A 26,592-nucleotide genomic window follows, 5' to 3' on the forward strand; every position below is an offset into this window, starting at 1 on the left:
GCAGTTCCTGGCACTGAGGGGCAGATCTGGCTCATGGAGCATAAAAGCAAGGAAGTTTTTCTAAACCTTTATAAAACATTGGTTTTTCCCCAGCTGGAAATGTGCCCAGTTTGGGCACCTCACTTTAGGAAGATGTTAAAACTTTGGAGAGTGTGCAGGGGAGATTTACTGGAAAAGGACGAGAGATCAGGGGACAGACTGGAGAGAACTGGGCCTTTCTCTTTAGAATTGAAAAGGTTACGAGGAGATCTGCTGGAGAGGTTCAAAACCATAAAGGGTTTTAGTAAGGTTAAGAAGTTAAAAGGTCATTAAAATGAACAATGAATCACTAATTAATGTGAATCAGTAATTAACAGGGAATAAGTTTAAGATCACCCAAAGACCAAAGGGAGAAGACGGAGGATTTTAAAAAAATATACACAGAGGTTTGTAGGGATATGGAAATATTCAACCGGAAACACATACTATGCAGCACAAAAACAAGCCATTCAGTTCAACTTCTCAGTGTTGGTGTTTATACTCCACGTGTCCTCTCCCAATGCACTTAACTCATCTCAGCCTTTCTACATCTCTTTCTATCTCATTTTCTCTCATGTACATTACGACAACAACAACAACTAGTATTTATATAGCAATCTTAATATAGCAAAACATCCCAAAGAGCTTCACAGGAATGATTCTCCAACAAAATATGACAATGAGTTACATCAAGAGACAATAGGCCAAATAACCAACAACTGGGTCAAAGAGGTAGCTTTTAAGCCATGGAGGAAAGATAGGGAGGTGGTGAGGTGATGGGAGAGAGGCTAGAGCACAGACAACTGAAGGAACGGTCGCCAATGGTGGCAGGATTAAAACCAGGGATGCTCAAATGACCAGAATTAGAGGAGCGCAGAGATCTCGGAGAGTTGTGGGACTGGAGGAGATTACAGAGATAGGGAGAAGCAAGGCCATGGGTGGATTTGAAAACAAGTATGGTAATTTTAAAATGGATGTGCTGCTTAACTGGTAGCCAAAATCAGTCACCGAGTACTGGAGTGATGGGTGCGAGTCAGGACAGTGAGAGCAGAGTTTTGGAGGACCTCAAAACTACAGAGGGTAGAACATGGACGGCTGGCCAGGAGAGCATTGAAATAACGAAGTCTAGAAGTAACAAAGGCATGGATAAGGGTTCCAACAGGGGCAGAGTCAGGTGATGCTGTGAAGGCGAAAATAAGCACTCTTAGTGATGGTACAGCTATGGAGTTAGTAGCTCACCACACAGTCAAATATCTCTTCTTCTCCTACTTGGGCAGTCCCTCGGGATCGAGGATGACTTGTTTCCACTCCAGTTTGACGGGTTCTGAGATGTCTGATAAATCCAATGCACGAAATGCAGATTCTGCCACATGTGCAACATGTGGTGATCGAAGGGTTGGGTAGATGGGTTATTTGGAGATTCGTGCGCTCCCGTAGACGCCTCGACTTCACCTCTGCATGTTGCCAAGAAAGCCTCTCAATGTGCTCAGTGTCTTCCTGAATGAACCTTCTCCCATGAGTCGGTCAAGATGTGTGACCTCTTCAGTGATGCTCCGAGGGCATTCCCAAGTGTTTTCCACCGTCCACCTGGGAATCTCCTGCTGTGACTGAGTTCCGAGTGGAGCAGTTGCTTCGCGAGTCTGGTGTCAGGCATGAGAACGACATGTCCCACCCAGCGGAGCTGGTTGCTAGTGATTAACCATGACACAGGTTGAGAACAGTCTGGTTGAGTCTCAGACAGTTGCCAGTAAGAGGGATGGAGTCAATGACCAGTGAACAGAATTTGTAGCAGGGATCGAAAACAATGGCTTCAGTCTTCCCAATATCTAACTGGAGTACATTTCTGCACCTGTACTGGATGTTGGACAAGCAGCCTGATAATTTAACACCAATGGAGTCGTCGAGAGAGAAGGTAAGTTAGTTAGAGCTGCGCACATGCGGGAACTGATGTGTTTTCAGATGATGTCATCGAGGGGCAGCCAGTAGATGAGGAAAAAAAAAGAGGGGGAGGATAGATCCCTGGGAGACACCAGAAGTAACGGTGTGGGAGCAGGAAGAAAAGTCATTGCAGGTGATTCTCTGGCTACGGCTGAGCAGATATAAATGTAACCAGGCGAGTGTAGGCCCATTCAGCTGGACAACAGCAGAGAGGCATTGGGAGACGATGGTGTGGTCAACTGTGTCAGGGCTGCAGACTGATCGAAAAGGATGAGAAGGAATAGTACCTTTATCACAGTCACGTAGGATGTCACTTGTTTTTTTTATTCACTCATGGGATGTGGGTGTCGCTGGCAGGGCCAGTATTTATTGCCCATCTCTAATTGCCCTTGAGAAGTTGCTGATGAGCTTTCATTAAGAGCTGTTTAGTTTCTGTGGCAGGGGTGATTAATAACTATCTTGTATTTATGGTTAATGGCTTTAGATTCTCCCACAGGTAGAAACATCCACATCTGCCCTGTCCAACCCATTCATTTTAAAGGCCTCAACCAAGTCATCAATAAAGTGCAAAGCTCCAACCTGTTCAATCTCTCCCGATAGCTGCAATCAGTGCTGGAAGCAGGGTCCGGGATAGCTTACAGAAACAAATGGAGTCAGGATAGGGATAAGGCATAGCAAGGGGATTAAGGGGCCAATTCTTTCAGAGAGATGGCACAGGCACAATGGGCCAAATGGCCTCCAGTGCTGTAAAACATGCTGATTGCATCTTAAATGTCCCATTTTGGTACGTTGTCACAAATGTCACCTACCAACATATTCATCGCTGTCACTCTGTCGGCAGCACACTCAGGCTAAAATATTTTTAAAATCTGATTAATGAACTGAGCAGCGTAGAAGGAAATTCAGTATTTACCACAGGCCCAAAATTAAAAGAATAAAATCCTCAGAGCCCTGAAATCTCGTCTTATCCTAATTATCTTATCTTGAATATATTCATACAAAAAGAATTCTGACCTTGAGAGTGTTGAGACTCGAATGGTTCTGGAAGGGCTGGAGGAATACGACAGGCCTGAGTTAGTATAAAGGCACCCATTCATTCTCAGTGAGCTTACTGTCATCAAACCCATGATCCTAGTGAGAGGTTACTGGACGCTGCCTGCCATCTGGTGGCTATTAGCTTAAACCTCAGACAGAAACCGATCGCTAAGGGATTGCATCAGCCCAGCAAGGACTCAATGACGAGCGCCTCGTACACCAATCAAATAGCATCAGGACGGTATAACTCCAATCAGCAAAGCACATGCAGACCCCTAAGAGCACACAGTGGATAACAAAGATCTTGCTTGGGAGCATAATGAAACATATAAGATTCTTAGGGGGGTTTGACAGGGTAGATGCTGAGAGTTTGTTTCCTCTTGTGGGAGAGTCTAGGACCAGAAGGCACAATCTCAGAGTAAGGGGTCGCCCATTTAAGACAGAAATGAGGAGGAATTTCTTCTCTCAGAGGGTAGTGAATCTGTGGAATTCTTTACCACAGAGGGCTGTAGAGGCTGGGTCGTTAAGTAGATTCAAGGCTGAGATAGACAGATTTTTAATCAGTAAGGGAATCAAGGGTTATGGGGAAAAGGCAGGAAAGTAGAGTTGAGGATTATCAGATCAGCCATGATCTCACTCAATGGTGGAGCAGACTTGATGGGCCGAATGGCCTACCTCTGCTCCTACGTCTTATGGTCAATGATCTGCTTCTTAAGGTGCCTTTAAACATTAAAGAAATGTCAACAAGAATGGAAATCTAAATACCAAACACCACAGGCTGTGGGCACCACTGGGATGGCCAGTATTTGTTGCCCCTCCCTAATTGCCACTGAACTGAGTGGCTTGTTCAGCCATTTCTGAGGGCAGTTAAGAGTCAACCACATTGCTGTGGGCCTGGAGTCACATGCAGGCCAGAGCAGGTAAGGACGGCAGATTTCCTTCCCTAAAGGACATTAGTGAACCAGATGGGTTTTTACAGCAATCCAACAGCTGCATGGTCACTTTTACTGAGACCAGGTTTTTAATTAGAAACGTGGCAGTATGATATCATAGCTTTACAGAAACATGGCTTGAGGGGGGACAGAAATATTCCTGGTTACAGGGTTTTCTGGTGAGATAGAGGGGGATAAAAAAAAAGGAGGATGGATGGAAATGTTGGTTAATCAATGATTACAGCTATGAGGAGGGACTATAAGTTAGAAGGATCGACACATGAGGCCATACGGATTGAGCTAAGGAGCCAAAAAGAGGCAGTCACACTGCTGGGAGTGTACTACAAGCCCCCAAACAGTCAGAGAGAGATAGAAACATAGAAATATAGAAATTAGGAGCAGGAGTAGGCCATTCGGCCCTTCGAGCCTGCTCCGCCATTCATTATGATCATGGCTGATCATCCAACTCAATAGCCTGCTCCCGCTTTCTCCCCATATCCTTTGATCCCGTTTGCCCCAAGAGCTATATCTAACTCCTTCTTGAAAACATACAATGTTTTGGTCTCAACTACTTTCTGTGTTAATGAATTCCACAGGCTCACCACACTCTAGGTGAAGAAATTTCTCCTCATCTCAGTCCTAAATGGTCTACCCCATATCCTCAGACTGTGACCCTTGATTCTGGACTCCCTCACTATCGGGAACATCCTTCCTGCATCTACCCTGTCTAGTCCTGTTAGAATTTTATAGGTTTCTATGAGATCCCCCTTCATTCTTCTGAACTCCAGCGAATATAATCCTAATCGACTCAATCTCTCCACATACGTCAGTCCTGCCATCCCAGGAATCAGTCGGGTAAACCTTTGCTGCACTCACTCAATAGCAAGTACATCCTTCCTCAGATAAGGAGACCAAAGCTGCACACAATATTCCAGGTGTCGTCTCACCAAGGCCTTGTACAATTGCAGCAAGACATCCCTGTTCCTATACTCGAATCCTCTGGCTATGAAGGCCAGCATTCCATTTGCCTTCTTTACCGCCTGCTGCACCTGCATGCTTACCTTCAGCGACTGGTGTACAAGGACACCCAGGTCTCGTTGCACATTCCCCTCTTTCAAGTTATAGCCATTCAGATAATAATCTGCCTTCCTGTTTTTGCTACCAAAATGGATAACCTCACATTTATCCACATTATACTGCATCTGCCATGCATTTGCCCACTCACTCAGCTTGTCCAAATCACCCTGAAGCATCTCTGCATCCTCCTCACAGCTCACCCTCCCACCCAGCTTTGTGTTATCTGCAAATTTGGAGATATTACATTTCATTCTCTCATGTAAATCATCAGTATATATTGTGAATAACTGGGGTCCGAGCACCGATCCCTACGGTACCCCACTAGTCAGTGCCTGCCATTCGGAAAAAGACCCGTTTATTCCTACTCTTTGTTTCCTGTCTGCCAACCAGTTTTCTATCCATCTCAATACACTATCCCCAATCCCATGCGCTTTAATTTTACACGCCAATCTCTTATGTGGGACTTTGTCGAAAGCCTTCTGAAAGCCCAAATAAACCACATCCACAAATAATCCACATCCACAGCCCAAATAAACCACATCTAATCACACATCCAAATAAACCTCATCAACTCTACTCGTTACATCCTCGAAAAATTCCAGTAGATTCGTCAAGCATGATTTCCCTTTCGTAAATCCATGCTGACTCTGTCCGATTCTGCCACTGTTTTCCACGTGCTCAGCTATTAAATCTTTTATAATGGACTCTAGAATTTTCCCCACTACCTACGTCAGGCTGACTGATCTATAATTCCCTGTTTTCTCTCTGCCCCTCCTTTTAGATAGTGGGGTTACATTAGCTACCCTCCAATCTGTAGGAACTGTTCCAGAGTCAGTAGAATCTCGGAAGATGACCACCAATGCATCCACTATTTCTAGGGCCACTTCCTTAAGTACTCTGGGATGTACATTATCAGACCCCGGGGATTTATCGGCCTTCAATCCAATCAATTTCCCCAACACCATTTCCCTACTAATACTGATTTCTTTCAGTCCCTCCCTCTCACTAAACCCTGTGTTCCCCAACATTTCTGGTATGTTATTAGTGTCCTCCTTTGTGAAGACAGAACCAAAGTATGTATTTAGTTGGTCAGCCATTTCTTTGTTCCCCATTATAAATTCCCCTGTTTCTGAGTGCAAGGGACCTATATTTGTCTTCACCAATCTTTTTCTCTTCACATACCTATGGAAACTTTTACATTCACTTTTCATGTTCCCTGCAAGCTTACTCTCGTACTCTATTTTCCCCTTCTTAATCAATCCCTTGGTCCTCCTTTGCTGAATTCTAAACTGCTCCCAATCCTCAGGTCTGTTGTTTTTTCTGGCCAATTTGTATGCGTCGTCCTTGCATCTAATACTATCTCTAATTTCCCTTGTAAGCCATGGTTTGGCCACCTTTCTTGTTTTACTTTTTTACTTTTGCACCAGACAGGAATAAACAATTGTTGCAGTTCACCCATGTGCTCTTTGAATGTTTGCCATTGCCTATCCACCTTCATCCCTTTAAGTAACATTTCCCATTCCATCATAGCCAACTTGTGCCTCATACCATCGTAGTTTCCTTTATTAAGATTCAGAACCCAAGTCTCAGAATCAACTACGTCACTCTCCATCTTGATGAAGAATTCTGTCATATTATGGTCACCCATCCCCAAGGGGCCTCGCACAACTAGATTGCCAATTATTCCTTTCTCATTACCCAATACCCAGTCGAGGATGGCCTGTTCTCTCGTTGGTTCCTCATTGTATTGGTCCAGAAAAACATCCCGTATTCACTCCAGGAGAGCAAACATATAGGCAAATCTCTGAGAAGTGGAAAAACAATAGGGCAGTAATAGTAGGGGATTTTAACTACCCCAATATTAAATGGAATAGTTTCAGTTGAATGGAATTGAGGGAGCAGAATTCTTGAGGTGCATTCAGAACTTTTTTGGCCACTATGTAGCAAGTCCAACAAGACAGGGCACGGTTCCAGACTTAGTTTTAGGAAATAAAGCTGGGCAGGCGGAAGGAGCAACAGTGGGGGAGCATTTTGGTGGTAGTGATCATAATTCAGGTAGTTCTAACAGAATTATGGAAAATGACAAAGATAGAACAGGAGTTAAAGTTCCAAACTGGGGCAAGGCCAATTTTACTAAGCTGAAGAGTGGTTTAGCAAAAGTGGACTGGAAACAGCTACTCGAAGGTAAATCAGCGTCAGAGCACTGGGAGGCATTCAAAGGGAAGATTCAAGGGGTTCAGAGTAAACATGGTCCCACAAAGGAAAAGAGACAGCCAAATCTAGAGCCCCCTGGAGTTTACAGGGCAAGATGAAGCAGAAAAGGAGAACTTATGTCAGAGTCAGACACCGAGAACTCAATACTACAGGAAGCCTAGAGGAGTATAGAAAGTGGAGGGGTGAAACCAAAAAGGAAATTAGGAAAGCAAAGAGAGGGCATAAAGGAATATTGGCAAACAAAATCAAGGAGAACCCAAAGATGTTTTATCAATACATTAGGAGTAAGAGGATAACGAAGGAGAGAGTAGAGCCCATAAAAGACCAAAAAGATAACCTACGTGTTGAAGCGGAGGAAGTGGGTATGGTTCTTAATGAATACTTTGTGTCTGTCTTCACAAAAGAGGGGACAATGCAGACATTGTAGTTAAGGAGGAGGATGTGATTGGATGTGATAAACAGAGAGAGAGAGGAAGTATTAAAGGGATTAATATTCTGGAAAGTGGATAAATCACCAGGGCTGGATGAAATGTACCCTAGGCTGTTGAAAGAAGCCAGGGAGGAAATAGTGGAGAGACTAACTTTCATTTTCCGATCCTCACTGGATACAGGTGTTATGTCGAAGGATTGGAGGTCTGTGATCAGTGTACCTTTGTTTAAAAGGTGAGCGAGGGATAGACTGAATAATTACAGGTCAGTCAGTCTAACCTCAGTTACTGGGCAAATTATTGGAATTAATTCTGAGACAGGATAAACTGTCACTTGGAAAGTCATGGATTAATCAGGGACAGTCAGCATGGATTTGTTAAGGGAAGATCATGTCTAACTTGATTGAATTTTTTGAGGAAGTAACAAGGAAGATTGATGAGGATCATGCAGTTGATGTGGTCTACATGGATTTTAGCAAGGCTTTTGACAAAGTCCAACATGGTAGGCTGGTTTAAAAAAAAAGCCCATGAGATCCAGGGGAATGTAGCAAGCTAGATACAAAATTGGCCCAGTGGCAGGAAACAAAGGGTAATTGTTGACGGGTGTTTTTGCAACTGAAAGGCTGTTTCCAGTGGGGTTCTACAGGGTTCAGTACTAGGTCCCCTGCTTTTTGTGGTACATTTTAATGATTTAGATTTAAATGTAGGGGAAATGATCAATAAGGTTGCAGACAACACAAAAATTGGTCATGTGGTACATAGCGAGAAGGATAGCTGTAGACTGCAGGAAGATATCAATGGACTGGTCAGGTGGGCAGAAAAGTGGCAATAGAATTCAATCCAGAGAAGTGTGAGGTGATGCATTTGGGTAGGTCAACCAAGGCAAAGGATGGGAGCATACTGAGAGGTGTAGAGGAAGTGAGAGACCTTTGAGTGAATGTCCACAGACCCCTGAAGGACAGGGGATAAGGTGGTTAAGAAGGCATATGGAATCCTTTCCTTTATTAGCTGATGCAAAGAATACAAGAGCAGGGAGATTATGCTGGAACTGTATAAATCATTAGTTAGGCCACAACTTGAGTATTGTGTGCAGCTCTGGTCATCCCACTACAGAGAGATGTAATTGCACTGTGAGGGTACAGAGGAGATTTAGGAGGATGTTGCCAGGACTGCTGTAGATTGCATGATCTCATTGAATGGCAGAGCAGACTCGATGGGCCAAATGGCCTACTTCTGCTCCTATGTCTTATGACCTGGAAAATCGCAGCTATGTGGAAAGATTAGATAGGCTGGGGCTGTTCTCCTTGGAACAGAGGAGGCTGAGGGGAGATTTGATTGAGATGTACAAAGTTGTGAGGGGCCTGCATAGAGTGGATGGGAAGGGCCTAATATACCTTAGCAGAGAGGTCAGTGACTAGGGGGCACAGAGTTAAAGTGATTGGTGGAAAGATTAGAGGGGAGTTGAGGAAAAGGTTTTTCACCCAGAGGGTTGCGGGGGTCTGGAACGCACTGCCTGAAAAGGTAGTTGAGGCAGAAACCCTCAACTCATTTAAAAGGTGTCTGGATATGCACCTCAAGTGCCCTAAACTGCAGGGCTACGGGCCAAATGTCGGAAAGCGGGATTAGGCTGAGAGGATCATTTATCAGCGGGCACAGACACGATGGGCCGAGTGGCCTCTTTCTATGCCGGAAACTTTCTAATGATTCTATAATTCTATTATAGATTTCCTTTTAATTGAACAGGAATTTAATGCTGCCAACTTAACCATACCCTGCCCCCACTCCTCAGCGCCACTCAGGATGAGCAATAAATGCCAGCCTTGCCAGCGTTGGCACACCCTGATAAAGAAGAGCTGGAGAGAACCTTTATGTGAATTAACCAGTGCTTCACTCAACCTTGGGCACGGAATAGAACAGAGTTTGCCCCAGGTTCAGATCCCTTGGTATGATTCCTCAAGTTAAACTTTAACATTCAAAAAACCACACAGCAACAGAGAAAAGCAGCAATGTCGATTCTTAATCGGCTCTGCAGCTGATCCAAACATATTTCAATAAACAAAGTCCCAGCCAATTCGTTCCCACTGTACACAATTTCCAATCCAAACAACACGAGAATATAAATTCCTGATTCCAAGGCTCATTTATTTAACTATAAATTCCTTCTAGAACCCAAAAATAGCACAAGTCAGAAGCCGGTCACAGAAGCGTATTTAAATAGTTCTTGTTGCAAATAATTTGCTGCCTGAATGAGACTGGAAACCAGATCTGCTGTTTGATGATTTTTAAATGAGTTTTGCCAACAACCTCTGCTTCAAACACAACATCCTTTCAGATTTCCAGCATCTGCAGTGTTTTGCTTTTATCCTTTCACTACACTGTGATCATTCAAGGGGTTTGAGTGTGTGGCTGTGGATCCATTCAGTTCAGGAGATTTTTATCCCGTTCTCTCTTAAAAAGAGACTGGGTTTAGTGAGTCTAACTTCCCGACGCTGTTGTACAGCCAGGCAGCATCCACAGAGGACCGGTGCATCATCCGTACACAGGGGAGCGCCGACCCCCCCAACTCCACCCTACCCCACAACACCCCCCCCCAACATCTGTAAACAGCGGAGTGGCCCTCCCTGTGTGCTTATGACAGATGTCAGGTAGAAAATACGATTGAGAACCAGACTGAATATAGAAGGATCAGAGAGGGGGTGGGGGTGGGGCGGGGTGAAAAAGCAAATAAGAGAAGCAAAGAGTGAGTATGAAAAGAGACTGGCAGCTAACGTAACAGGGATTTCCAAATTCTTCTATAGGCACAAAAATAGTAAAAGGATGGTAAAAGGAGGAGTAAAACTGATCAAGAACCTAAAAAGGGATTTACCCATGGAGGCAGGAGGAACAGCTGAGGTATTAAACAAATGCTTTGTATCTGTCTTTACCAAGGAAGAAGGTGCAACACAGGTCATGGTGAAAGGTGAGGTAACTCAGACACTGGAAGGGTTTAAGATTGATACGGAGGAGGTAATAGATAGACTGTCTGTGCTTAAAGTTGATGAGGCACCAGGATCGGATGAGATACACCCACAGAAACTGAGAGTGGAGATTGCAGGGGCACTGGCCATAATCTTTCGGTGTCGTCCTTAGACTCAGGAGTGGTCCCAGAGGACTGGAGAATCGTTACACCCTTGTCCAAAACAGAGTGCAAGGATAAGTCCAGCAACTACGGGCCAGTCAGTTTACTTCGGTGGTGGGGAAACTTCCATGGGGTCAGCTGCGGGCGGGGGGGTTTAAAAGGACATAAAGAAGGAGGCAGTGAAGGTGGAAAGGAATTTTGGAAAATTGTGCTGTGACCAACCTCTTTAAAGATAGAAGCCTCATTACCTACATAAGATATGAGCCATATGGTTCACAGAGGCCACAAGAGTCCAGACTTACACAAGGGATGCAAACTCCGACATCCACAATCCTCGCTTCACCCTTAGCCTTATATCCAGCTCTGGATTTAGAAAGTACAAATTGCACGTTCCTTGCCCATTCAGCCCCGTGCGCTGGCCGTAAAAACGTACGAGCCTCTTAAAATTGCAGTCCGTTGCCTACTTAATTTCCTGAACCGGCCCTTTAATTGACGTCGGGCGGGCTGCCAACGTTCGGGCACATCCGCCCAGCGAAATATTGCGATACAGCGTGATGACATCGGGAACCCCCTCCCAACATCATCACGCTGTCTCTCACAGGAAGTCAGGAGCGCCGGGCACCCACACACACTCCGTGAAATTCAGGCCATGGATATGAAACTGGCTGAACGACAGGAAACAATGAGTCACGGTTAATGGATGTTTTTTCAGGCTGGAGGAAGGCTTGTAGTGGAGTTCCCCAGGATTCAGTGTTAGGACCCTTGTTTTTCCTGATCCATATTAATGACCTAGACCTTGGTGTACAGGGCACAATTTCAAAATTTGTGGGCGATACAAAACTTGGAAGCGTTGTTAACTGTGAGGAGGATAGTGTAGAACTTCAAAAAGACATGGACAAGTTGGGGGAATGGACAGACAGGTGACTGATGAAGTTCAACCCGAGAAGTGTGAAGTGGTTCTTTTTGGTAGGAAGAACATGGAGAGACAATATAAAATAAAGGGTACAACTCTAAAGGGGGGGATCTGGGTATATATGTGTATAAATCATTGAAGGTGTCAGGACAGCTGGAGAGTTAATAAAACATACAGTATCCTGGGCTATATTAATAGGGGCATAGAGAACAGAGCAAGGAGGTTATGTTGAATTTGCGTAAGACACTAGTTTGGCCTCAGCTAGAGTATTGCATCCAGTTCTGGGCACTGCTCTTTAAGAAGGATGTGAAAGCATTGGAGAGAGCGCAGAAAAGATTTGCACAAATTGTTCTAAGGATGAGGAACTTCAGTTATGAAGATAGATTGGAGAAGTTTAAAATAGATTAAGCTAAGGAAAGGTAGGGTTATAGTTTTCGTTTAAAGTACACAAATAATTTAACTTTTTTTTTACTGTATTTAACTTAAAGTAAGGTTTTTTTTTCAACTAGAGACATGGCAGGGCACATACTGCAGGCGGTACACAACATGGGACTGAGATGCTCGTTGTGCTCTGACCAACCACGTGTGCAGAAAGTGCCACCAGCTGAAGCTACTCCGAGTTTCGGAGATTGAGCGGCAGCTGGAGGCACTGAGGTACATCCGCGAGGCTGAGAGTTTCGTGGATAGCACATTTTTACACGTGGTCACCCCACAGCTTACAGAAGTGCAGACAGAGAGGGAATGGGTGACCATCAGTCAAAAGAAAAGTGTCAGGCAGGTAGTCAGGAAATCCCCAGGGTGCATCTCGCTCGAGAACCGTTTTTCTATGTTGGAAAATGGTGAGAGTGACGGTTCCTCTGGGGAGTGCAGCCACGCTCATGGCACTGTGAGTGGCTCAGCTGCAAGGGTGGGAGGGCGGGTGGGTGGGGGGGAAGGAAAAAGAGGGGAAAAGCAATAGTGGTAGGAGACTCGATACCAAGGGGAACAGACAGGTGTTCCTGCGGCCATAGACATGACTCCAGGATGGTATGTTGCCTCCCTGGTGCCAGGGTCAAGGATGTCACTGAACGGCTGCAGAGTATTCTAAAAGGGGAGGGCAAACAGACAGAGCTCATGGTACATATTGATACCAAAGACAAACGAGAAAGAGGGATGAGGCCCTGCAAGCAGAATTTAGGGAGCTAGGAAGCAGATTAAAAAACAGGACCTCAAAGGTAGTAATCTCTGCGCTAGTAAGCATAGATATAGGAGGTTAGTCCAGGTGAATGCGTGGCTGGAGAGATGGTGCAGGAGGGAAGGTTTTAGATTTCTGGGACATTGGGACTGTTTCTGGGGGCGGTGGGACCTGTACAAGGCGGACGGGTTGCACCTGAACTGGAATGGGACCAACATCCTTGCGGGGAGGTTTGCTAGTGCTGTTGGGGAGGGTTTAAACTAACTTGACAGGGGGATGGGATCCTGAGAGGAGGTTCAGCAGGGGGAGATGCACAGCCAAAATTAGAATAGAGAGCAAGTAAGATTGAAAAGCATAGGAATTATAGGCCAGTTAAGGCACGAGGGAGTTTGGCAAGGTTGGATGGTGTTTATTTTAATGCAAGGAGTCTGACGAATAAGGCAATGAGTTGAGGGCACAAATTAACACGTGGAAGTATGACGTCATTGCTGTCACAGAGACATGGTTGAGAGAGGGGCAGGATTGGCAGCTCTATATTCCAGGATATAGGATCTTCAGGCGAGACAGGGAAGAAGGTAAAAGAGGAGGGGGTATCGCAATATTGATCAAGGAATCAATTACAGCAGTAAGGAGGAGTGGCATCTTAGAAGGCTCCTCAAATGAAGCCATATGGGTAGAACTGAAAAACAAAAAAGGAGCAATCACATTGCTGGGAGTGTACTATAGGCCCCCAAACAGTCAGAGAGAAATAGAAGAGCAGATATGTAGGCAAATTTCAGAGAAGTGTAAAAATAATAGGGTAATAATAGTGGGGGATTTCAACTTCCCCAACATTAACTGGGTTAGTCATAGTGTGATAGGTTTAGAGGGAGTGGAATTCTTAAAATGCATCCAGGAGAGCTTTTTAAGCCAGTACATAGAAGGTCCTACAAGAGAGGGAGTGGTCCTGGACTTAATTTTAGGGAATGAAGCCGGTCAAGTGTTCGAGGTATCAGTGGGGGAGCATTTTGCAGATAGTGATCATAACTCTGTTAGATTCAAGGTTGTTATGGACCATAGTGGTATTTTGTGTGTGGAGCCGGAAGACGTAAGTTGGGTTCTAAATGAATACTTTGTGTCAGTGTTCACAAATGAGTGGGTATGGAAATCAGGGAGAAGGACTGTGATATAATTAAAGAAATTAGCATAGAAAGGGAGGAGGTTCTAAGTGGTCTGGCAGGCTTAAAAGTAGATAAATCTCCAGGCCCGGATGAAATGTATCCCAGGCTGTTGAGTGAGGCAAGGGAGGAGATAGCAGGGGCGCTGGCAATAATTTTCAATACCTCTCTGGCCACAGGAGAGGTGCCAGAGGACTGGAGGACAGCCAATGTGGTACCATTATTCAAGAAGGGAGGAAGGGATAAACCAGGGAATTACAGGCCAGTCAGTCTAACCTCAGTGGTGGGGAAACTATTGGAAACAATTCTGAGGGACAGAATTAATCTACACTTGGAGAGGCAGGGATTAATCAAGGACAGTCAGCATGGTTTTGTTAAGGGGAGGTCAAGTCTGATCAATTTGATTGAATTTTTCGAAGAGGTGACCAGGTGTGTAGATGAGAGCAATGCATTTGACGTAGTCTAATTGGACTTCAGCAAGACTTTTGATAAGGTCCCACATGGGAGACTGATAATAAAGGTAAAAGCCCATGGGATCCAAGGCAATTTGGCAAATTGGATCCAGAATTGGCTGAGTGGCAGGAAGCAGAGGGTGATGGTCGAGGGGTGTTTTTGTGACTGAATGCCTGTGCCCAGTGGGGTTCCGCAGGGATCGGTGTTGGGTCCCTTGCTGTTTGTGGTATATATAAACGATTTAGACTTGAATGAAGGAGGGTTATCAGTAAGTTCGCGGGTGACACGAAAATTGGTGGGGTGGCAAATAGTGAGGTTATTCAAAAAGTTGGGGGGGGAGGGGAGAGGCAGAAAGTAGGAAACTATAGACCAGTCAGTTTAACATCTGTCGTTGGGAAATTGTTGGAATCCATTATTAAGGAAGTAGTAATGGGGCATTTGGAAAGTCAAAATGCAATCCATCAGAGTCAGCATGGTTTTATGATAGAGTAAATTGTGTTTGACTAATTTGCTAGAGTTCTTTGAAGATATGACAAGCAAAGTGGATAATGGGGATCCTGTAGATGTAGTATATCTGGACTTCCAAAAGGTCTTTGATAAGGTGCTGCACAGAAGATTAATACACAAGATAAGATCACACGGAGTTAGGGGTAATATATTAGCTTGGATAGAGGATTGGCTAACCAACAGAAAGCAGAGAGTCATGATAAATGGGTCTTTTTCTGGATGGCAAGCTGTAACTAGTGGGGTGCCACAGGGTTTGGTCCTTGGGCCCCAACTATTTACAATCTATATTAATGACTTGGATTCAGGGATAAAAGATACGACAGCTAAATTTGCAGATGACACCAAAATAGGTGGGAAAGTAAGTTGCAATAAAGAAATAATAAATTTAGAAATGGATATAGACAGGTTACATGAATGGGCCAAAATCTGGAAGATAGAGTTTAACCTGGACAAGTGTGAGGTTATCTATTTTGGTCGGAAGAATAAAAAGGCGATTTATTATTTAAATGGAGAGAAACTTCAGAATGTTTCAATGCAGAGAGATTTGGGTGTCCTCATGCATGAATTGCTGAAAGCTAGTATGCAGGTACAGCAGGTAATAAGGAAGGCAAATGGAATTTTGGCATTTATTGCTAAAGGAAGAGAATATAAAAATAGGGAAGTGTTGTTGCAACTGTACAAGGCATTAGTGAGACCGCACCTGGAGTACTGTGCACAGTTTTGGTCCCCTTGCTTGAGGAAGGATGTAGTTGCACTGGAGGCAGTTCAGAGGAGGTTCACTGGATTGATTCCAGAGATGCGGGTCTTGTTTTATGAGGAGAGATTCAGCAGTTTAGGCCTATACTCGCTAGAGTTTAGAAGGATGAGAGGAAATCTAATTGAGGTATATAAGATGCTAAAGGGGATAGACAAAGTAGACGTGGAGCGGATGTTTCCCCTTCTGGGGCATTCTAGAATGAGAGGCCATAGTTTTAGGCTAAGGGGCGGTAGATTTAAATCAGAGATGAGGAGGAATTACTTTTCTCAAAGGGTGGTGAATCTGTGGAATTCACTACCTCAGAGTGCAGTGGATGCTGGGACGCTGAATAAATTTAAGGAGGAGATAGACAGATTTTTAATCAGTAACGGGTTGAAAGGTTATGGAGAGAGGGTGGGAAATTGGAGTTGAGGCTGAGATGAGATCAGCCACGATCGTATTGAATGGCGGGGCAGGCTCGAGGGGCTGAATTGCCTACTCCTCTGCTCCTAGTTCTTATATTCTTACATTCTTATGATAGCCTTAGATTACAGGAGGATATAGACGGGCTGGTCAGATGGGCTGAACAGTGGCAAATGGAATTTAATCCGGATAAGTGTGAGGTGATGCACTTGGGCAGGACAAACAAGGCACGGGAATACACAATGAATGGTAGGACCCTGGGAAGTACCGAGGGTCAGAGGGATCTTGGTGTGCATGTCCACCGGTCCCTTAAGGTAGCAGGATAGGTAGATAAGGTGGTTAAGAAGGCATATGGGACAACTTGCATTTATTAGTCGAGGCATAGAATATAAGAGCAGGGAGGTTATGCTGGAACTGTATAAAACGCTGGTTAGGCCACAGCTAGAGTACTGCGTGCAGTTCTGGAATCCACATTATAGGAAGGATGTGATTGCACTAGGGAGAGTGCAGAGGAGGTTTACCAGGATGTTGCCTGGGCTGGATAGTTTTAGTTATGAGGAGAGATCGAATAGACTGGGATTATTTTCCCTGGAGCGGAGGAGATTGAGGGGGACATGATTGAGGTGTATAAAATTATGAGGGGCATAGATAGGGTAGACAGGAAGGAACTTTTTCCCTTGGTGGAGGGATCAATAACCAGGGGGCATAGACTTAAGGTAAGGGGCAGGAGGTTTAGAGGAGACGTGAGGAAGAGTTTTTTCACCCAGAGGGTGGTGGGAATCTGGAACTCACTGCCTGAAAGGGTGATAGAAGCAGGAACCCTCATAACATTTAAGAAGTATTTGGATATGCACTTGCTATGCCATGGCATACAGGGTTATGGGCCTAGTGCTGGAAAATGGGAGTAGAATAGTTAGGTACTTGTTTGACTGGCGCAGACTCGATGGGCCGAAGGGCCTTTTTCTGTGCTGTCGACCTCTATGAATATGACTCTATATGTTAGGACTGTTTTCATTAGAGAAGAGAAGGCCGAGAAGAGATTTGATAGAGGTGTCCAAAATCATGGGGGGTCTGGACAGAGTGGATAGAGAGAAACTGTTCCCATTCATGAAAGGATCGCGAGTGAGTGGGAACAGATTTAAAGTAATTGGCAAAAGAAGCAGAAGTGATACGAGGAGAAACTGTTTCACACAGCGAGTGTTTGAGGTCTGGAATGCGCTGCCTGAGGGCGTGGTGGAGGCAAGGTCAATCGAGGCATTGAGAAGGGAATTGGATTGTTAGCTGCAAAGGAAGAATGTGCTAGGCTACTGGGTGAAGGTGGGGAATGGTACCAGGCGAATTGCTCATTGGGAGAATCAGTGCAGACACGATGGACCAAACAGCCTCCTTCTGCTTCGTAACAATTGTGAGATTCACAGCCAAGTGCCACCAGCCCCTCTCCCACTCCCCCCCACCAAGTCTGCACACAGGGAAGCAGTCCCTACTGTGTGCATGCAGAGGAATAGCCCCCCACTCCACCAACCACCCCCAGTCTGTACACAAGGGGGTAGCCCCCACCGTGTGTGCACAGAGGAACATCCCCCACCAAACCCCTGAACTCTGTTAACAGCAAAGCAGCCACCTGCATTCCCCCACCCCACCCCAACCATCTGTACATAGGGGACTGCCCCACACCCCCTCCTGCCCCACAGTGTGTACACAGGGGTGCAGTAACCCCCACCCCCCTTTTCCGTATAGAGCACAGCAGGCCAGAAACTGAACTGGACCAGCCATATAAATACTGTGGCTACAAGAACAGGTCAGAGGCTAGGAATCGTGCGATGAGTAACCCACCTCCTGACTCCCCAAAGCCTGTCCACCATCTACAAGGCACAAGTCAGGAGTGTGATGGAATACTCCCCACTTGTCTGGATGAGTGCAGCTCCCACAATACTGAAGAAGCTGGACACCGTCCAAGACAAAGCAGCCGGCTTGATTAGCACCACATCCACAAACATTCACACCCTCCACCACCGATGCACAGTGGCAGCAGTGTGTACCATCTACAAGATGCACTGCAGCCAAGCCTCCTTCAACAGGGAGCACCATCACCTGGTAGTTCCCCTCCAAGCCACTCACCATCCTGACTTGGAAATATATCGCCGTTCCTTCACTGTCTCTGGGTCAAAATCCTGGAACTCCCTCCCTAACAGCACTGTGGGTGTACCTACACCACATGGACTGCAGCGGTTCAAGAAGGCAGCTCACCACTGCCCTCTCAAGGGCAATTAGGGATGGGCAATAAATGCTGGCCTAGCCAGCGACGCCCACATCCCATGAATGAATAACAAAAAATTGAGAGTTTTCCCAACACTCCTCGAGCAAGTGCTGCCTTGATGCAATTACATCTCTGCACTGCTTTCCTCTCTTATGCCAATGCAATGAGCTTGGTATTGCTGACTGAATGTCAGAGGAATTAAACTCTTGAACCATCAGGAACCATTAATCCCGGTTTAATTAAATTGTGCAGATCAGATTTCCATTCTTTCTCTTTCTGCAGAGTTAGCCCAACCCCTCAATGCTCAAAACGATAGTCCTTTAAAGATCACTGCAAAAGCCATAAATCTCCTGATAAAACAATGGGCTGACAGGATCCTTGGCACAGTGAGTCGGAATCTTTATGCTCCCTCAGGGGTCTAGGCTTGGATCAAGGCAAGGGAAGCAAATGGGAGGATGTTCCTCTACAGCAGCTGGCTTAGACAGAGGTGAATTATTTTTCGGTGGTTTTTAAAATCAAGTTTTCCCAACAAGCTCCCCAAAGCAGGGCAATAACCATGACTTGCCACTGCCCAACAGAAGAATCAATATTCTCTTCCAATCCTGTGCAGTCCTGCGTATCAGAGAGTTTGGAGACATATTGGGGAAGAACAGGAGGTATAAACACACCCATTAGTGAGACACTGGCAACCGCTGACTCTTATTGCATTAGAAAGGAATTTGACTTTGTTTTTTAGATGACACTATTGACAATCGGAGCAGGTTTCATCAAGTCTCATCCTGTGTATGTATGTATGGGGTCATTATAAATATGACAAATCACAGTAATAAAATTAAAGGGATAGATGGAAAGGTAAACTAATGGTTATAAATTGTCACAGGGCGGGGGTGTTGCTACGGGTTGGTGGCTGAGGTCGCTACAGGGTCAGTGGCAGGGTTGCTATGGGGATCAAAGGGAGGGTTGCTATGGGGGTCAAAGGGAGGGTTGCTATGGGGGTCAATGGGAGGGTTGCTATGGGGTCAATGGGAGGGTTGCTATGGGATCAATGGGAGGGTTGCTATGGGGTCAATGGGAGGGTTGCTATGGGGTCAATGGGAGGCTTGCTATGTGTGGGTTGGTGGGAGGGTTGCTATGGGGCGGGGGGAGGTCAGGATCTTTGCTATGGGATTGGTGGGAGGGCTGCTAAGGGGTTGGTCGAAGGGTTGCTATGCGGTCAGCAGAGGGATGCAATGGAATTGGCGGGAGGGTTGCTATGGGATTGGCAGGAGTTATATGTACATTCCTACACTGTGATATCTCACCATATCCAGGATACAGATAGAGGCTGGGTACAATATTTTTTATTCTTTCACAGGAGTCGGGTATCACTGGCAGGTACATCCCTAATTGCCTTTGAGAAGGTGGTGGTAAGCCGCCTTCTTGAACCGCTGCAGTCCATGTGGTGTAGGTACACCCACAGTGCTGTTAGGGAGGGATCAGATCAGTGTTTGGGTCTTGGGCATCAGGGAAACCAAGGCTCACAGACTGTAAACCATGGGGGAATAGGATATGAATCATTCGCCCTCACAGGCCCAAATGGCTACAGGTGCTGCTCAGGTACAGGTTTTAGGGAACTTGATAAATACTCAAAGAACTTGTATTCTGTTCAAAAACCTACAAACCCCATTCATATAAAATATACAAAGGAGACTTCAGCATCTTCCTTCCATCCTAAACATCATTTCCAAAATACCCAGTGGCTCTTGTCTCATTTTGTACTCTGTCCCTAAACAGCACTTTCTCCTCATTCACCAATGCTGTTAACCTGCAGAGCTGGAACTAGTCTCCCTGGCACGGATGCAAACGTGGAACCAAATTAAGGGCAAGATCTCGTGTTTCTCTAATCTGAAGTTTGTGTACGGCAATTCAGACAGGGTATCAGTTGTATCAGGTTAGAACAGGTATTGAACACTACATCACCTGTGAAGCACAGGGAAAAACGATTATACTTCCAGAGAGTGAGAAGAGAGTGTGGGGGTATCAAACTAGCACAGGCCAAACTGGTTCATTTTAAATCAGCCCTCAACTTATTTTTTTCACTCATTATTCAGTTAACTTTAGGGAATCTAGACACAGGGAATAGAAATATTCGCTCTGTAGAACAGAACTTCAATATTGCTGCGAGAGAGGCATGTTGCTGAAGCTTTTCATTTTGCACTCATCATGACAAATGCAAGAATGCCAAATTTCAAATGCAATTTCAAACAATCCTGAGTGCGCTAATAGCTACACTAACAACCAATTTAAGATAATCAGTCCAGCTCCTGACGAGGTTCATTTGTGCTTGCTAGAAGTGACATACATTCATACGCAGGGACCTGGTCTCTGCAAACAAAAGGAATATAGTCAAGCTTTGTGCCTTTTTGAATTTCCTGGGAGCTTGGGGAGCCTATCGTTCCCCATTGCTTTCTCCTTGACAGTGCCTTGGCCAATCAGAGTTGATTTGCCAATCAATCAGCACCCTTTTCTCTTGTAGTATAAATTGTTGTGATCGTTTGAAATCTGGTATTCTTGCATTTGTCCTGATGAGTGCAAGTTGAAAAACTTTGGCAACGTCTCTCTTTTCACCAATATTCAAATGGATAAATACTCAATCTACAACTTCCTTGGGAATTTGGAGGTTTACAGGGTTTGGGAATATCCTGTAGTGTTCCAGGATTCTTCCCTATAAAAGTGGATTTGTGGTGTTGATTTCCACCTCTCCCTGTGACCTCTTCATTTTGACGAAAGGCCATTGACCTCAAACGTTGACTCTGTTTCTCTCTCCACAGATGCTGCCAGATCTGCTGAATATTTCCAACACTTTCTGATTTTGCTTCAATTTCCAGCATCGGTGCTATTTTGCCACTGGAAATGTGCTGTTTTCATTTTAAATTTTCCATCCAAGAAATGAGGATGCCTTTGAGGAGAGTCTACCAAGAGGTTCCAGGGTGAAATGATCCCCCTACAGGTGGACCAACGTGAATCAGAAACACTGACATGCGCAGAGTTGAGTTTTCCTCTCCCCATTCTTCCTACCTCTCCGCACAGTTCTGCCTATTCCAATAGTCTATGTGCTCCTGAAATCCTCTGTGCTCTTTATCGCCTTCCCAAGCATCTGCAAACTTTGAAATTAAGGCCACAGCTCAGGTGGTTAATATATATTAAAAAGAGCGTGGCCCTCACACCCCCTCCCCCCCCTACATGGGGAACATGACTGTCTACCTGACCCTCTCCAATCTGAGGGGCAGCCGCTCACCACAGCTCACTGCTTTCTCCCTCAGCCAATTTCCTATCCTTGCAGCCAGTGCCCCTTTAACCCCATGAGCTTTAACTTTGTGCATCAGTCTATTATGTGGCATTTCATCAAACGTCAAGAATTATCAAACCCTCAAGTCAGGAATCTGTGTTGACTGCGTTGGGCGGCAGATGTTTAAAAAGGCTTTAAAGCAGCAAAAAGGGGAAAACCAGAGGCAGTACTTTCCCCATTTCCTCCCACATCAAAAAAAAAATGAGAAACAGACAGGAGGGAAGTGGCAGCAGAAGGTAGAGATTAACCCTCTTATTCTGCAAACAAATGTCTATACTCGATGGGAGTTTAGAAGGATGAGGGGGGATCTGATTGAAACTTACAGAATACTGAAAGGCCTGGATAGAGTGGACGTGGGGAAGATGTTTCCATTAGTGGGAGAGACTAGGACCCGAGGGCACAGCCTCAGAGTAAAGGGAAGACCTTTTAGAACAGAGATGAGGAGAAACTTCTTTAGCCAGAGAGTGGTGAATCTATGGAATTCATTGCCACAGAAGGCTGTGGAGGCCAGGTCATTGAGTGTATTTAAGACCGAGATAGATAGGTTCTTGATTGGTAAGGGGATCAAAGGTTACGAGGAGAACGGGGGAGAATGGGGTTGAGAAACTTATCAGCTATGATTGAACGGCGGAGCAGACTCGATGGGCCGAATGGCCTAATTTCTGCTCCTATGTCTTATGGTCTTATGACCAGAGTTACTTTGAGAAGGGGAAAGCGATCAGAGTTAGAAGCGAACAAATTGGGTGTCTATGTTTGGGCAGCAATCCCTATATTGTGGTGTGTTACAGTTCACTCAGGGAGTCCGTGTTGCTGTGGTAACATGCACTTTTACATGCATGTTATAGTCTGGAACTATGGTTAGTGATGATAAAGGTTAGTATGCAAGCACAGGAAGTAATTTGGAAAGTTAATCGAATGTCATCGTTTATTGTGAGGGGAACTGAATACAAACGTAGGGAGGTTATGCTTCAGTTGTACAGGCACTGCTGAGACCACATCTGGAGTACTGTGTACAGTATTGGTCTCCTTATTTAAGGAAAGATGTAAGTGCGTTAGAAGCCGTTCACAGAAGGTTTACTAGACTAATACCAGGTTTGGGCGGGTCGTCTCAGGAGGAAACGTTGGACAGGATAGGCTTGTATCCACTGGAGTTTAGAAGAGTAAGAGGAGACTTGATCAAAACCTTTAAGACCCTGAGGGTGAATGTGGAAAGGATGTTTCCTCTTGTAGGAGAATCTAGAACTAGGGGTCACTGTTTAAAAATAAAGGGTCGTTCATTTAAGACAGAGATGAGGAGAAATGCTTTTCTCTCAGAGGGTTGAGAGTCTTTGGAACTCTCTTCCTGAAAAGGCGGTGGAAGCAGAGTCTTTGAATAATTTTAAGGCAGAGGTAGATAGATTCTTGATTAACAAGGGGGTGAAAGGTTACGGGGGCGTGGGCAGGAGGTTACAACCAGATCAGCCATGATCTTACTCAATGGCAGAGCAGGCTTGAAGAGCTGAGTGGCCTACTCCTGCTCCTAGTTCGCATGTAGAGGCACCTACATCCTTTCCACCATACGTCTGACCAGGAATCTCTCCTGCTCTTATCGCCTGCTATTGGCATGTGTCGGAGGGATTTTCAAGTTGATACTTGATCTGTTTGGCCTCGTTCTGAAGGCGACTTCCTTGGTCATCAAGTCCTAGAGTGGGACTCAAGCCCAGGACTTCTGGCTCAGAGGCAGGGGTGCTGCCCAATGCGCCACGAGACCTCCCTTTCTATATTGGAGGAGTATTCAAAACAAGAATCTCACAGATCACAGAATCACACAGTGCAGAAGAGGCCCTTCGGCCCATCGAGTCTGCACTGACACATGAGATAGGGTATAAAAACAGAAAACACTGGAAATACTCAGCAGATCCGGCAGCACCTGTGGCAAGAGAAACAGAGCTAACGTTGCAAGTCTGTGACCCTTCATCAGTACTGGAAAGAGTTAGAGATGTGACTGGTTTTAAACACATATGGCAAAGTGGGAGGGAAAGATGAGCAAAGAGAGAAGGTCAGTGATAGGGTGGAAGGCAGAAAAGATTAAGTGACAAAAGGGACGATGATGCAAGGCAAAAGGAGATGGTAACGGGAGAAGAGAAGAAACGAACGACGAGTATGGAGGAGGTGTCAATGGGAAAAACAGAAGCTTTACCAACATCTGACGTCCAAAATAAAATAGGAGCAGTGGTGATGGTCTCCAACTGTTAAATTCAATGTCGAGTCGTAAACCATCTAATTGAGAGACGAGGTGCTGTTCCTTGCGTTTACACTGGAACCGTGTAGGAGGCTGAGGTTAGAGGGGATCAGAGCGGAAGTGGGACAAGGAATTAAAACTACATGCAACCGGGAGCTTGCAAACTAAATGAAGCAGTCCAGCTAAGGGGTCACCTAATCTTCATCTGATCTTCCTAATATTGAGGAGCCCACACCCTGAGCAGTGAATACAGCATACTAAATTGAAAGAAGTACACGTGAATCACTGTTTCATCTAGAACAGGGAGTTTTTAAATTTATGCAGGGGATGTGGACATCGCTGGCAAGAACAGCATTTATTTGCCCATCCCCTAATTGCCCTTGAGGTGGTGGTGGTGAGCTGCCTTCTTGAACCGCTGCAGTCCATGTGGTGTAGGTACACCCACAGTGCTGTTAGGGAGGGAGTTCCAGGATTTTGACCCAGTGTCGCAGAAAAATCGCTCCCTGGTCCACTCCTCAAATCAGTCCCAATTTCCCTTTCCCATCACACCCTTCCATATAAATGTAGAAGATGCACACCTGGGCCTTTTACCTCCTCCCTTCTCATGGTCCAGGGCCCCAAACACTCCAGCCAGTGAAATAATTTACTTGTGCTCCTTTCAATGTGGTCTCCTCTTCACTGGGGAGACCAAACGTAGATTGGGTGGCCGCTTTGTGGAGTTATACGAATTATATGAGTTCCTCCGTTCCATTGGCAAGCATGACAAATTCAATGTCGAGTCCAGGAGGCCATAAACTGTCTAATTGAGAGACAAGGTGCTGTTCCTTGCGTTTACACTGCAACCGTGTAGGAGGCTGAGGTTAGAGGGGATCAGAGTGGAAGTGGGACAAGGAATTAAAACTACATGCAACCGGGAGCTCGGGGTCACGCTTGCAAACTGAATGAAGCAGTCCAGCGGCCTGTCATTTTAATTCCCCACCTTGCTCCCACTCCGATCTCTCAGTCCTCACCCTCCTACACTGTTCCAATGAAACTCAACGAAAGCGCGATAAATAGCATCTCATCTCTCAATTACGCACTTTACAGCTTTACAGACTCAAGTTCAACAATTTCAGACCATAAGATGTAGGAGCAGAAGTAGGCCATTCGGCCCATTGAGTCTGCTCCGCCATTCAATGAGATCATGGCTGATTTGATAATCCTCAACTCCACTTTCCTGCCTTTTCCCCATAACCCTTGATTCCCTTACTGATTAAAAACCTGTCTATCTCACTCTTAATGACCCAGCCCCTACAGCCCTCTGTGGTAAAGAATTCCACAGATTCACTACCCTCTGAGAGAATAAATTCCTCCTCATCTCTGTCTTAAATAGGTGACTCCTTACTCTGAGATTATGCCCTCTGGTTCTAGACTCTCCCACAAGGGGAGACAACCTCTCAGCATCTGCCCTGTCACACCCCCTAAGAATCTTATATGTCTCTCATTCTTCTAAACTCCAATGAGTACAGGCCCAACCTACTCAACCTCTCCTCATAAGAAAATCCCTCCATACCTGGGATCAACCTTGTGAACCTTCTCTGCACTGCCTCCAATGCCAGTATATCTTTCCTTAGATAAGGAGGGCCAAAATTGCTCACAGTGTTCTAGGTGTTGTCTAACTAATGCCTTGTATACAGCATAACCTCTGCAGCCAATTTTTTTCCGATGGCAGCAGCAGCTGGTCAAGATACAGCATTTCTCCAGTTACATCTTCCTCAAGATACATCTTTAGTTCCTTTACTTGTCCCATTACCATCTCCTTTTGTCTTGCACCATCATCCTTTTTGTCATTTAATCCTTCTTGACCTCCATCCCATCATGGGCTTTCCCTTTTGTTCTTTATCGCTACCCTGCCCCCGCTCCCTTCCCTGCCTCTGTACTTGCTTAAAACCTATAACATCTCTTAACTTTTTTCAGTTCTGACGAAAGGTCACAGACCTGAAACGTTAACTCTGTTTCTCTCTCTGCAGATGCTGCCTGACCCGCTGAATATTTCCAGAAAATTTGATTTTATTTCCAGCAACCGCAGTATTTTGCTTTGATCCCACAGATAGGGACATGCATTGTATTCTGTTTCCCAAGATCTTTTGATTGGAAAAGGACACAGTGGGATACTAGGTGCACATTACACAGTCAGGTACAAGATACAAACACTTAAGATCAGACTAGGAGGTATACAAACGGACACTTAATATCATATGATGGGATATGCAGCAACTCACCAAGTCTCCTTCAACAGCACCTTCCAAACCCACGACCGCTACCATCTAGAAGGACAAGGGCAGCAGATAGATGGGAACACCACCACCTGGTGGTTCTCCTCCAAGTCACGCACCATCCTGACTTGAAAATATGTCGCCTTCACTGTCACTGGGTCAAAATCCTGGAACTCCCTCCCTAACAGCACTGTGGGTGTACCTACACCACATGGACTGCAGCGGTTCAAGAAGGCGGCTCACCACCACCTTCTCAAGGGCAACTAGGGATAAGCAATAAATGCTGGACTAGCCAGCAACGCCCACATCCCGTAAATGAATTTTTTAAAAATGAGGTGCTTAATATCTCACAATGCGATATAAGCAAGAAACACTTAATCAGTTCATCTGAAATTTTCTTGACAGAAA

The 26,592-nt window shown here is 45.3% G+C and overlaps 1 protein-coding gene across 2 annotated transcripts in view; it reads right to left on the reverse strand.

Moving 5' to 3' along the window:
• Positions 1–26,592, reverse strand: part of tspan9a (tetraspanin 9a) — a 197,531-nt gene that overhangs the window by 140,893 nt on the left and 30,046 nt on the right. The window contains exon 1 of one of the 2 annotated variants that reach the window (XM_078567734.1): positions 26,191–26,306. The exons of the other annotated variant lie outside the window; for it this stretch is intronic. The gene's annotated coding sequence lies outside the window, so the exon portion shown is untranslated. Of the gene's footprint in view, positions 1–26,190; positions 26,307–26,592 lie in introns of those variants that run through there. 2 annotated transcript variants of the gene reach the window in all.

Source organism: Cetorhinus maximus, chromosome 22 (assembly GCF_964194155.1).
Source record: "Cetorhinus maximus chromosome 22, sCetMax3.hap1.1, whole genome shotgun sequence".
NCBI classification, from domain to species: Eukaryota; Metazoa; Chordata; class Chondrichthyes; order Lamniformes; family Cetorhinidae; genus Cetorhinus; species Cetorhinus maximus.